This window comes from Hetaerina americana, unplaced genomic scaffold (genome assembly GCF_022747635.1).
Source record: "Hetaerina americana unplaced genomic scaffold, ioHetAmer1.1.p SCAF_18, whole genome shotgun sequence".
Lineage (NCBI taxonomy): Eukaryota > Metazoa > Arthropoda > Insecta > Odonata > Calopterygidae > Hetaerina > Hetaerina americana.
In genome coordinates this window covers 288,961-302,260 of record NW_027286741.1, presented here as the reverse complement: position 1 = coordinate 302,260, position 13,300 = coordinate 288,961, and positions in this window count along the sequence as shown.

Here is a 13,300-nt window from a genome sequence, read left to right as displayed (position 1 = left end):
ATATACTACCTTTATCAAAAGGTTCCCGGAATAACCACCGTGTGGCGCTCCCATCGTTCCGATTTGAGTTCTGTTTTTTTTGTTAAATTGGTACATCTGTTGTTGATATTCCCTTTAAATCTTAGTGTCATAACTTGACATTTGCAAAAGTTACGTAGCCAAGAGTACATCTATCTCTGTGTGTGTTGGCGATTTTTTACAATTTCAGAAATGGATTTAAATTTGCAACAACGAACTTGTATTAAATTTTGCGTAAAAAACGGATTTAGTGGCGCACGGACGTTGGAAATGTTGGAAAAGTGTTTCGGCAACGATTCTCTAAAAAAAACGGTCGCTTACCAGTGGCACGAGCGGTTCAGAAGTGGTCGTGAGTCAATCGAAGATGATGAACGCAGTGGCAGACCATCGACATCGAAAGTCGGTGAAAAAATTGATAAAGTAAAAGAAATGTTGGTCAATAACCGCAAATTAACCATCAGAGAAATAGCGGAGGACTTGAACATTGCCTATGGATCCGCCCAAGACATTGTGGTTAATGATTTGGGTTTCCGTCGTGTAGCAGCAAAGTTGGTGCCAAAAGACCTCAATTTCATGCAAAAAAGAGACCGTGTTGACGTCGCAAAAGACATGATTTGCGAGGCTGAATCCGATCCCACATTCATCAAAAGGATCATTACTGGAGACGAGACGTGGGTTTATGAGTACGACACGCAATCCAGACATCAGGCAAGTGAATGGCGTTCACCAAATGAGCCGAGACCAAAAAAACCACGTCGTTTTCAGTCAAAAAAGAAGGCAATGCTGACGGTTTTCATGGATTACAACGGTGTAGTGCATCATGAATTTTTGCCGGAAGGCCAGACAGTAAACAAAGAGTATTATTTGGGCGTTATGAGACGTTTGCGTGAAGCAATTCGCCGAAAGAGACCAGAAATCTGGGCAGAAAACTCGTGCATTTTGCACCATGATAACGCACCGTCGCACAGTGCTATCATTATTCGCAATTTTTTGACGAAAAATGCAACAAATACCATCCAACAGCCACCGAATTCACCTGATTTGGCTCCCTGTGACTTCTTTCTGTTCAATCGAGTTAAAAAACCATTACGGGGAACGCGTTTTAGCAGCCGAGAGGAAGTAATGGAAAAATCGCAGGAAGCACTGATGGACATACCGAAAACCGAATATAAAAAATGTTACGAGGATTGGATCAAGCGCTGGCATAAGTGTGTTGCAGTCGATGGGGATTACTTTGAAGGGGACAATATAGATTTAGATGAATAAACTTGTATTTTTAATTTTCTGAATAAATTCCGGGAAATTTTTGATGAAGGTATTATATATATATATATATATATATATATATATATATATATATATATATATATATATATAATATATGTGTGTGTGTGTGTGTGGGTTGGTGTGCGTGTACACACACACACATATGGATATATTTTATATATAAATATCTATACATAAAATATATATACATATATAATATTATTATTAGGTAATCTACCGGTTAAGGTAGGTTTTTGGATGGACATAATTACTAATTAAATAATTTGTGACCCCTAGCAAAACACTACATCCCACTTTACATCAGGCCCTCTTCATCTCGGAATACTTTCTTCCTCCCTTCATCCCATCCAACATCCCTATCCTGTTCCTTCCCTTTCCTCGCTTGCCTAACACTCTTCCCTCAATTACAGTCTTCAACATCCCGCTGCCGGTCAAAACCCCCTTCATCCACTTTTCCTGCCTCCATAGGATTTCTCCCAACAAACCCCTCTCTTCGCCCACCATACCAAGTACTTCCTCGTTTGTTTTCTTCTCTGTCCATTTCACCTTCTCCATACATATATAAATATATATATATATATATATATATATATATATATATATATATATATATATATATATATATATGTATATGTGTGTGTGTATTTAAGCATGTGGGTCGCCGTATTCCAGGGAGTAGAGCGTTGTAGTAATGACCGGTGGCTCCCGGGTTGGATTCCCGGGCAAGTCTCCTGGTACCTGCAGCTCTACTCAAGCTATGTGATTTTTCGGGTAACAGATCTTTCTTGGAAACCAAAACAGGTACAGGGAAAGGAACTGGCTCCGTTACACTAGTGCGTGAATTTCACGTGACGTCGGGCTTAGTACTGGGCGAACTATACTATCACCAACCAAACCGACCTTCGGGTTGATTATTGTATTGATGTTTTTTATGGTTTTATATGTGTATATATATACTACCTTGATCAAAAAGTTCCCGGAATAACCACCGTGTGGCGCTCCCATCGTTCCGATTTGAGTTCTGTTTTTTTTGTTAAATTGGTACATCTGTTGTTGATATTCCCTTTAAATCTTAGTGTCATAACTTGACATTTGCAAAAGTTACGTAGCCAAGAGTACATCTATCTCTGTGTGTGTTGGCGATTTTTTACAATTGCAGAAATGGATTTAAATTTGCAACAACGAACTTGTATTAAATTTTGCGTAAAAAACGGATTTAGTGGCGCACGGACGTTGGAAATGTTGGAAAAGTGTTTCGGCAACGATTCTCTAAAAAAAACGGTCGTTTACCAGTGGCACGAGCGGTTCAGAAGTGGTCGTGAGTCAATCGAAGATGATGAACGCAGTGGCAGACCATCGACATCGAAAGTCGGTGAAAAAATTGATAAAGTAAAAGAAATGTTGGTCAATAACCGCAAATTAACCATCAGAGAAATAGCGGAGGACTTGAACATTGCCTATGGATCCGCCCAAGACATTGTGGTTAATGATTTGGGTTTCCGTCGTGTAGCAGCAAAGTTGGTGCCAAAAGACCTCAATTTCATGCAAAAAAGAGACCGTGTTGACGTCGCAAAAGACATGATTTGCGAGGCTGAATCCGATCCCACATTCATCAAAAGGATCATTACTGGAGACGAGACGTGGGTTTATGAGTACGACACGCAATCCAGACATCAGGCAAGTGAATGGCGTTCACCAAATGAGCCGAGACCAAAAAAACCACGTCGTTTTCAGTCAAAAAAGAAGGCAATGCTGACGGTTTTCATGGATTACAACGGTGTAGTGCATCATGAATTTTTGCCAGAAGGCCAGACAGTAAACAAAGAGTATTATTTGGGCGTTATGAGACGTTTGCGTGAAGCAATTCGCCGAAAGAGACCAGAAATGTGGGCAGAAAACTCGTGGATTTTGCACCATGATAACGCACCGTCGCACAGTGCTATCATTATTCGTAATTTTTTGACGAAAAATGCAACAAATACCATCCAACAGCCACCGAATTCACCTGATTTGGCTCCCTGTGACTTCTTTCTGTTCAATCGAGTTAAAAAACCATTACGGGGAACGCGTTTTAGCAGCCGAGAGGAAGTAATGGAAAAATCGCAGGAAGCACTGATGGACATACCGAAAACCGAATATAAAAAATGTTTCGAGGATTGGATCAAGCGCTGGCATAAGTGTGTTGCAGTCGATGGGGGTTACTTTGAAGGCGACAATATAGATTTAGATGAATAAACTTGTATTTTTAATTTTCTGAATAAATTCCGGGAACTTTTTGATCACGGTAGTATATATATATATACACATATACATATCCGGGGAAGGATATATATATATATATATATATATATATATATATATATATATATATATATATATATATATATATATATATATATATATATATCCTTCCCCGGACTACAACCTAGACGTTTTGGAAGGGCTTGTGCGCTCTGATGACCCCTAGACCTGTGCTGGCGGGAGTGATAATAATTACTCCTGGTAGGTTAACCCATGCCAGATAGGTCGAATGTTAGGAGCCAGACGAAAGGTAGTCCACGCAGCGTCTATTCCTCTGTGTGGCGGCTGCAATGGCGTCTGACCCCAGTGGGGCGGCCAGTAAGTGATGCTGTCACGTTAAAAACACTATTGAGGAAGGCAACGGGAAACCAACTCAATTATCATTCCCAAGATAAATATGATGGTAACTAAAGAGATTTTGAGTCCTGGTAACTACGGGGATCGGCCGTGTGTCGTGCCCGGCAGCGGGGGAGGCAAGGCATCCGCGGTCGTAATCCCACGAAGCCCTTGTAATGGAAAACGAGCAGCAGCGGGGCAGAAGACGCAGGAGAAGAAAACCAATTTATTAAGAAAAGGAACGTGGAATGTTAGGGCAATGATGTGGACTGGGAAATTGGAGAATGTTAAGCGAGAGATGGAAAGGGGAAATGTAGATATTTTAGGTCTATGCGAGGTGAGATGGAAGGATAGCGGGGATTACTGGAGTGATAAGTATAGAATAATATACAGCGGCGGAGATGAGGGCCAACGAGGGGTTGCTATAGTATTAAATGAAGAGGTAGAAAGAAAAGTAGTCAACATAGAAAAGGTAATGGATAGAATATTACTAGTAGAGATAAAAGCAGAACCGACGAACTTGGTTATTATTCAGGTATACATGCCACCGAGCAACCATCAGGAAGAAGAGGTCGATAGGATATACAATCAGTTAGAGGACATAATCGCGTGTGTTCCTGCAGGGAAACATTTGATAGTGATGGGGGACTGGAATGCGACGGTAGGCGAGGGAAGAGATGGTGATGAGTTCGGGGACTACGGTTTAGGCACAAGGAATGACCGCGGGGAGAAAGCAGTTGAGTTCTGCAGGAGACAGGGGTTAGTCATCACCAACACTTGGTTTAGACACCACAAAAGACACTGGTATACATGGGAAACGCCAGGTTACTCAGAAAGGTATCAGCTAGATTATATTCTGGTTAGACACAGGTTTAGGAACAGTGTGATAAATTCGCACAGCCTCCCGGGAGTGGATGCGGACTCTGACCACAATTTAGTTGTTATGAAATGTAGCGTCCGTTTCAAAAAGATAAGGCAGGGGCGGCGACTTAGAAAATGGAATGTAGAAGCATTAAATGGATTGCAAAGGAAGAAATACAAACAGGCGGTAGAGAAAATCATGGAGGATGGCAAAGGCCTTAGCACTATCGAAGAAAAATGGGAAAGTATCAAGGAAGGGTTGTCTAAAGCCGCAAAAGACACTATTGGAACCGTTAACGCTAAAAGGATTAGGAAACCATGGATCACGGATGAGATGATTACAAAGATGGTTGAGCGGAGAAAATTGAAGAATGTAAATACCGAGTTAGGCAAAATGAAGCACAAAGAATTAAACAATAAATTGAGGCGGGCAACAAACAAAGCAAAAGAACCATGGTGGATGACGCAGTGCGAGGATATGGAAAGTTTGCAGAGGAAGGGTGAAATTGGTGCGCTGTATAGCAAAGTTAAATCTTGATCGGGAAGTAAGAAAGTAAGATCAATGCTAACAGTTAGAGATAAGGCGGGTAAGATAATAGTTGACGCAGGAAAGATCCAAGAGAGATGGAAGGCATATATAGAACAACTGTATAGTAAGAACTTAAGAAGACCAAGTAAGACCAACAAAGTTAGACATTGAAAAAGAAAATGACGTAGAGGAAGATAGCTTAGGTCCAGGCATACTAGACAATGAGATAGAAAGAGCATTAAGGGAGATGAAACTAAATAAGGCCGTGGGGGTAGATAACATTCCCGTGGAACTTTTAAAATGCTTAGGAAAATGTGGGAGGAAGAGGCTATATGGGCTGATCCGTAGTATTTATGAGGAGGGAATCTGGCCGGAAGACTTTGTGAGATCAGTTTTAGTTCCTATTCCGAAAAAGGTAAAGGCCACGTCATGTGAGGACTATAGGACAATTAGTTTGATATCCCACGCAGCTAAAGTTTCTCTCAGGATCATAAAAAAAGGGTAGAGAGTAGGGCAAATGATTATTTAGGGGATGACCAGTTTGGGTTTACGAAGGGGAGAGGTACGCGTGATGCCATTGTACTAAAAGGATTATTATTTGAGAAGAATATAGAACACACCAGGAGGTATTTGCCTGTTTCATAGATTTCGAAAAAGTGTTTTATAGAGTGAATTTTCATCAATATACTAATGAGTTTATTGAAGACAATAGGAATAGATTGGGGGGATAGGAGGCTAATCCGCAACCTGTAGATGACTCAGACTGCTCAAGTGCGAGTGGGGAACGGGAAGTCCGGATGGGCAGTGTTAGTATGAGGTGTAAGGCAGGGTTGCCCATTATCACCGTTGCTGTTCAACCTGTATGCAGAGTAAATGATTAAAGAGGCATGGGAAGAACTGGAGGTAGGAATGAAAGTGTGCGGAGAATTAGTAAAATCAGTTAGGTTCGCTGATGACCAAGTTATAATTTGTCAGTCAGCTAAGGGGCTGCAAGCATTGCTTAGTGAATTGGAAATTCAGTGCGACAGGTATGGGATGAGAATCAATATTAATAAAACAAAGGTTATGCTATTTTCTAGAAAGAAAAAGGATAAGCTTAACATTAAAATAGGAGGGCAAAAACTAGAGCAGTTGGAACAGTTTACGTATCTCGGAGGTGTTTTGGACCAACATGGTCAAAGTAGTAGGGACGTAAGGAGAAGAATTGCGCTAGGCAAAGAGGCTTTCACAAGGAGGAGGGAGTTGATGACAGGGACTTTGAGTAAGGATATTAAGAAAAACTCGTAAATACTTTGATAATGAGCGTAGCTATGTACGGCGCGGAAACGTGGTCATTGAAGCAGGAGGATAGACGTAGGTTGGAGGTTTTTGAAATGTGGGTGTGGAGAAGAATGGAGAAGGTGAAATGGACTGAGAAGAAAACAAATGAGGAAGTACTTAGTATGGTGGGCGAAGAGAGGGGTTTGTTGGGAGAAATCCTATGGAGGCAGGAAAAGTGGATGAAGGGCGTGTTGACCGGCAGTGGGATGTTGAAGACTGTGATAGAGGGGAGAATTTTAGGCAAACGAGGAAATGGAAGGAACAGGATAGGAATGTTTGACGGGATGAAGGGAGGAAGAAAGTACTCAGAGATGAAGTGGGATCAGATATATAGTAGGATGCTGGATTTTGTCTTGTGTTAGGAGTCACAAAATGTTTTATTTAGTGGCTGTGTCCATCCAAAAACCTACCTTAACCGGTAGGTTACCTCATAATATATATATATATATATATATATATATATATATATATATATATTATTATAGAAGACCAAGGTCTTCATTTTTATAAGATCTTCGTATTTACGATCTTATATATATATATATATATATATATATATATATATATATATATATATATATATATATATATATATATATATATATATATAAGATCGTAAATACGAAGATCTTATAAAAATGAAGACCTTGGTATTTAAGAAACAGAAGTTAAGGTGCAGCAATATAAAATCTTACTAGATTAAGTCAATAAATAAATGCTAATAAGCAATAAAAAGTGCTATTGAATTGACTTTGTCAATAACATTCTATGTGTATATATCATCAAATTATGCACCAATTTAAAATTATTTGAATGAATAAATGAAATTGTAACTATTCAATTTTAGGCAATAAACTACCAAACCTTATAATATATTTAATAGCTGACTCTCTGGCAAATATCAAAAGTTTGTCATACTCTATCCACCAGAAATAATACTTTTTCATCGTTTCAAATATATCATTTTAAGCGTTATGAGTTACCATGAGGTGCCGTAGATATAATAGCTCCTGAACCTTAAAAAATACGGAATAAAAAATAGCACGAAAATCAGATAAATAAAAGCTTTATTTTTAATATTTCTTAAACATAGCAACATACCAATGACAATTCAGTAAACACTAAAAAATTCAATTGGTACTACTGGCAAGCGCAGCCCTCTTATACGAGATATGTCCGAAAAGTATGAGATCTGCGTTTTATTTTAATTATTTTTTTATGATTGTGAGGTTGTTGTGCGCTACGAATTTGCTCCAATAGAAGGTGAGGCGATCAACAAAGAATATTGTACGTTGAGTTTCTGAAAAGATTGCGTGATGCCGTGAGAAGAAAACGACCGCGTGTCTCTGGTCAATCGAGGTGACTGGCTTCTTCACCACGATAACACGCGCCAGCGCATTCATCGAACCTTGTTGTGCAGCAATTCATGGCGAAACACAGGAGATTGTACATACAGCTTCGCCAGCCTCCTCCTTTACAGTCCCGACATACTAGCCCCCTGCGAATTTTGGGTATGTTCCCAAAATTGAAAAAAGGCGCTCAAAGGAAAGCGATTCGAGACGACATAAGAGTAATGCGAGCAGAAGGCCATTCCGAAATCTGCGTTCGAGGACTGCTTTAAGATGTGGAAGTAGTTTAATTAGTACCAATACGGAGATATATGTGAACGCAGTTCGGGTAGTTTTAGGACACACCACGTATGAATCAAATCTCCCCCTACATGCTTTACACTTTGTCCTGAATAAATATTTTTCGAATCATCAGGAATTTTCACTCCCTTAATAATGAGCAGATGAAAATTTCAACAATTTTAAACATCTTTGCAGGAGTGTTTTACAAATGTTTAGTGCATAAAATCTCACTTAATAATACTGCATTCCTCCCAATTGCTAATGATTTTTTGACGCTAGCAATAAATGTACAGATAATACCTTCTAAAAGCATTTCACTCAATGTCCATTCTCAGTCGTAATCAATATTTGATAAAAAAATAAAGTCTTCACTATATCATTTAATTCCATCGGAAATATATGGAAACTCTAAACATATAAAAGTTAAACGTTTGAAATGGTGATCTATTTACTTAAGCTACTACAATATTTCAATACCAATGCCAAGAAAGCTACTGAGAAGAATGATTACGTCTGGATAATAAGACATTGAATATGCATTAAAACCACGGAATAATGTTTGGCAGTTCAAATTGATAAAGTGTCTGGAAGAAAATGTACATCTGGCTCTTCAGTAACTCAATTTCTGTGCGAAGCTCTATCCTAAGCTAATGCGGGCATATGCACCGCCTACAATTGATGGACGCTATGGTCTATGTATGTAGAGAGCTCTCTTTTAGTAAAGACATGGTTTTAATATTTCACAGAGACATGATGAACAACCCTTTGGAACTTTCGGAAATACCATTGACTTAGATTTAACACATACATACACCAGAATCAGACTTCACTGGTTCACTTATGGCACAAAGATTTTAAATACCGTATTTTCACATCGATAACGCGCGCGTGATCTTTACAAAAATGCTCAGAAGATCGAAAAAATACATGTTATGCAATGAAAATTGAAAAAATCCAAACATACACGTATTTTTACACAAACCCATCCAATATGGACGTATTTTTACGCTCACTATTATATGTATGTACAGATGCGCGGCATCTATTCACATTCAAGATAACTATGAAGCCCTGGGCGCGCGGTATCTATACAAATTCATGATAACTACAAATTTCTTAGTGCACGTTATTCGTAAGATGCGCGTTATCGATGGGAAAATACGATACATAAATTTGGTGTATTGCAATTCAAAAATCAATCACCAAATTATACACATTGACACATTACAACAAATACCATGCAATATATTACACCATCTTTACGCATTTAAACGTAAAAGTGCCAATATTTCCTTTGAGCGTGAATATTAATATATTCTCAATCTAAATCAGGTAGAGTGTTTTTGCGGTGCAAGTTAATGCCAATAAGGAATGTTTCCCTCGGTGCAAGATTTGCATCCACACGGATTAGTGTATAATAAACCTTACTAAGAAATTATTGTAATACCGATGAGAGAAATTGAATTAAAATTGATGGACCACTGATGGAAATTTTAAAGTTAAAGCGATAAGCATAGAGTTTATTTTGCGAATAGAATAAAAGCTAATATGAAACACTAGCATACTGAATAATGTATTGCTTGTTTCATATTGAAATAACCAGGAGTCAGCATTCCACACATTCTAAAAGTTCATGGATCGCTGCATTTTACGCTTTCTAATCGGGCATAGAAGAGGACTAGGGCCAAATATTATTCTTTGGATATTGCTCTCCCGTTTAATCAAGGGAGAAAATTGCAATTTATTTTTTTTCAATTTCTAACCGATCACCTGTAAGTATGGAACCTCGCAAAAGTCACGAAAGAATATGAAATACACAGATTTTGGGATTCAATAGCAATTTCTTAATGCCAACAAAGGAATACGGTACGAGAAATGCATTGATATTATCATCTTCAACTCCAGTTATGTCCAGACGCCACAATCACGGTAGGATAGGACTGTTTCTGCTTCATTCACAGAAATCAATGCAAAAAGATGGAAACAATAATTGTTCGCCTGTTGAGAATCAGCAACAACCCTGACTGAACCCTGAATGATCCTAATATGCCGCCACCATCGGACTCATTCACGCCGCTTTATAGTTTGGCGAAACCACAGAGCCATCGCGATTCTTTTCCTAGTGTCGGACTTTTAATTCGGATGCATTCCCAGCGGAAGACGTTACTCTTCTAGACCAGCCAGATGGACCAGAAGAGATCACGCAATGGAAAAGGATGGAGGGCTAACGATGCGTTTATGAACGCATTCCAATCATGAAATAATTCATTCGCCCAATTTAATATTTTATCAATAATTTATAATAACTAACTCTCTGCCTAAATTCTGAAACGTCAATAGAAAGAAAAGATTTGGAGGTTCTTTGTGATTCATCCCGTGGGACTTTTCCCCTCTCTCTCTGTCGGAGAAGAGAGCGAATAAGAGGGGAAAGAGCTACTACGTACAGAGAAGAGAATCCGGAAGTCCGAAATGAGAACCTTCAAGGGTGAGAGAGCATTAAAAAAAGAAAAGAAATTTAAAAACTCTCGAGTTCGAAGCGAAACATGCAACTGTGTTGAAAATGAACATGATGTACGTACTCGTGTCGTGCCAGGGCACATTCATTAAAACAGAGTGAGATGAAATAATTGACTTATCAAGCATTGTGCACACTCCCTGCGGAAAAAAACCGTGCCTCCTCTCCTATGTGACCACTGTTTAGTAATGAGCGCGATTCCGAGTACTTTTGATATTGTTATAAATGGTAACAAACGTGTTGAGGCTTGATTCAGTCCTTCTTAGTTTCTTCCCTACCCGACGCTTCTATTACGAGGGTTGCTACATACATTTTGAGATTTGACGACACTAAGTGATTTAGATGCCATTAGATGTTTCCACCTGAAATTTTGACCCTTTCAACGCTAATTTTCTTCAGAAAATTTTGTCGTTTGATCGTAACTTGTGTTGCTTGCAGTGACTCGAACATTTTGTTTCAGCGAAGACATTGAGTTAACTCGTGAACACTTTCGAGCGATGATTTTTAACCACTTTAAAAGTGGATTATCAAGACAGGAGTGCATCAAACAACTTACTTCCACTTCTGGCGATGAAGCCCTATTCTTTGCTGCTATGGAATGAAGCTATAACGAATTCCATCATGGCCGCGGTTCGCTCAGCGGCGAAAGTCGTGAAGGTCGTCCCAAATCAGATGTTGTGCAAAAGAACATTGACGCTGTGCAAGATCTAGTGAAGTAAGATCATCATGTGACTTATCGTGAGATTGAGGCGTCCTTGGGGATTAGTATGACGAGCATCTTTTATATATTGCATGAACATTTAGCTGTGAAAAAAATTTGTTCGCGTTCCACCCCGTATGATTTGACAAAATCTGAAAAATATGCTCGTGTCAATTGGTGCAAATGTTCAACAAATACAGTGGCGGTGTATAAAAATCGGTGTACCTATAACATCTACGTGCACAGGTGACGAATCTTGGATCTATGCATATCACAGCAATCCACTGTCGTATGGGTCTTTAAAGACGAGCCAAATCCGACAAAAGTGATTCGTGCACAGAGCACACGCATCGAAGCCCGGTTCTTCGGAATAACTGGACATGTGGCAACAGCACCGTTAAGAGCAACGTACAATGGTAAATTCTGAATGGTAAACGAGCGTTTGTTTGCCACAAGCGCTTGGTGAAATACGGAAAAAGAAGCGGCAACGAAAGATCATTCTTCATCATTAAAATGCAATCTCTCACAGATCGGCTGAAACAACTATGTACCTATATGACTGACCAAAACGTCGAATTGATGGGTCATCCTCCGTACAGCCCTAATTGAGCACCAAATGACTTCTTTTTATTCTCATTCGTCAAGAAAGAATTGCGTGGCCCAAGTTTTTCGGCGCCTGAAGAAGCCGTTGATGCATTCAAAAACCATGTTTAAGGAGGTACGTACATCAATAGGAGTGGAAATAGTCTTACGATAGATTGGTTCGAGCGCATTCAAAAGGGTATTGATTATCGTGGAGATTGCTTCGAAAAAATATAAAGCCATTTTCAACAATAAATTACTGTCTTTTCGTTGCTAGGCTCAAAATATTTATATAGGGGCCCTTGTAATTATTCAAAATGTATTGACAGCAGTGCGTACTCGTATATAAATCTGTTCCTCTTCGAGAATGCTTCAAATGTTTAATTTTTTTGACGCCGAATCACACTCCTTATTTCATGGTTTTATTAATTAATTACATTTCCTGGTGAGTGTTCCTTCATTTGAGAAATAAGTTGCAACCAATGAACTAATTGAATAAAGATATTGCTCAAAAATATGTGCACTCATGGTCTTTCGCGTCTTAAATTTCAGTTAGTGCCTGCAAGTCATCAGAAATCACTCAGCCCGTTGGGCATTCACTGTTATTCAGGTAGAACAACACATCAAGTTATTATCAATTATCATTTAGCTAAAATGTCTATTCCAGCTAACTTATAATTATCAATTTCAAGAATAATAATTTTCTCTCGATTTAAACCATGGTATCTATCTCACAAGACAGGTTTCGAGATGTTAACATTAAAACGGACAGCGCAATTGCATATGGTGTAAGGTCATGGCAAAGTATCACAGAAACACAATCAATGAAATCACTGACATTACAGATGCCATTACATGAATCTATCCTCCTCCTAACAGCATGATCCATGGTCCCTCGCAAATCCACTCTATATAACTTCCTTCTTCCTCGCCGTCAAACGTCTTTAATTGTTAAAAATCTTTTGATGCTTCAATGCAAGCTTTTGCAATCGGCTCAGAAGTAACATCCAGAAAAATATTTTATCCTCTACAAGGCCGGCCCCGGTGGCGGCGGGGTAACGTCCTCGTCTGCCATTCCAAGGGTCGCGGGTTCGATTCCCGCCTGGGTGAGTTTCGCTCCATCTAGGGCTTGGGTGTTTGTAAATGTGACCATTGTTATCGTTGTTAATAGTTCGATGTAAAGGCCAAAATGTGCTGTTTTCGGACTTATACTGAATATA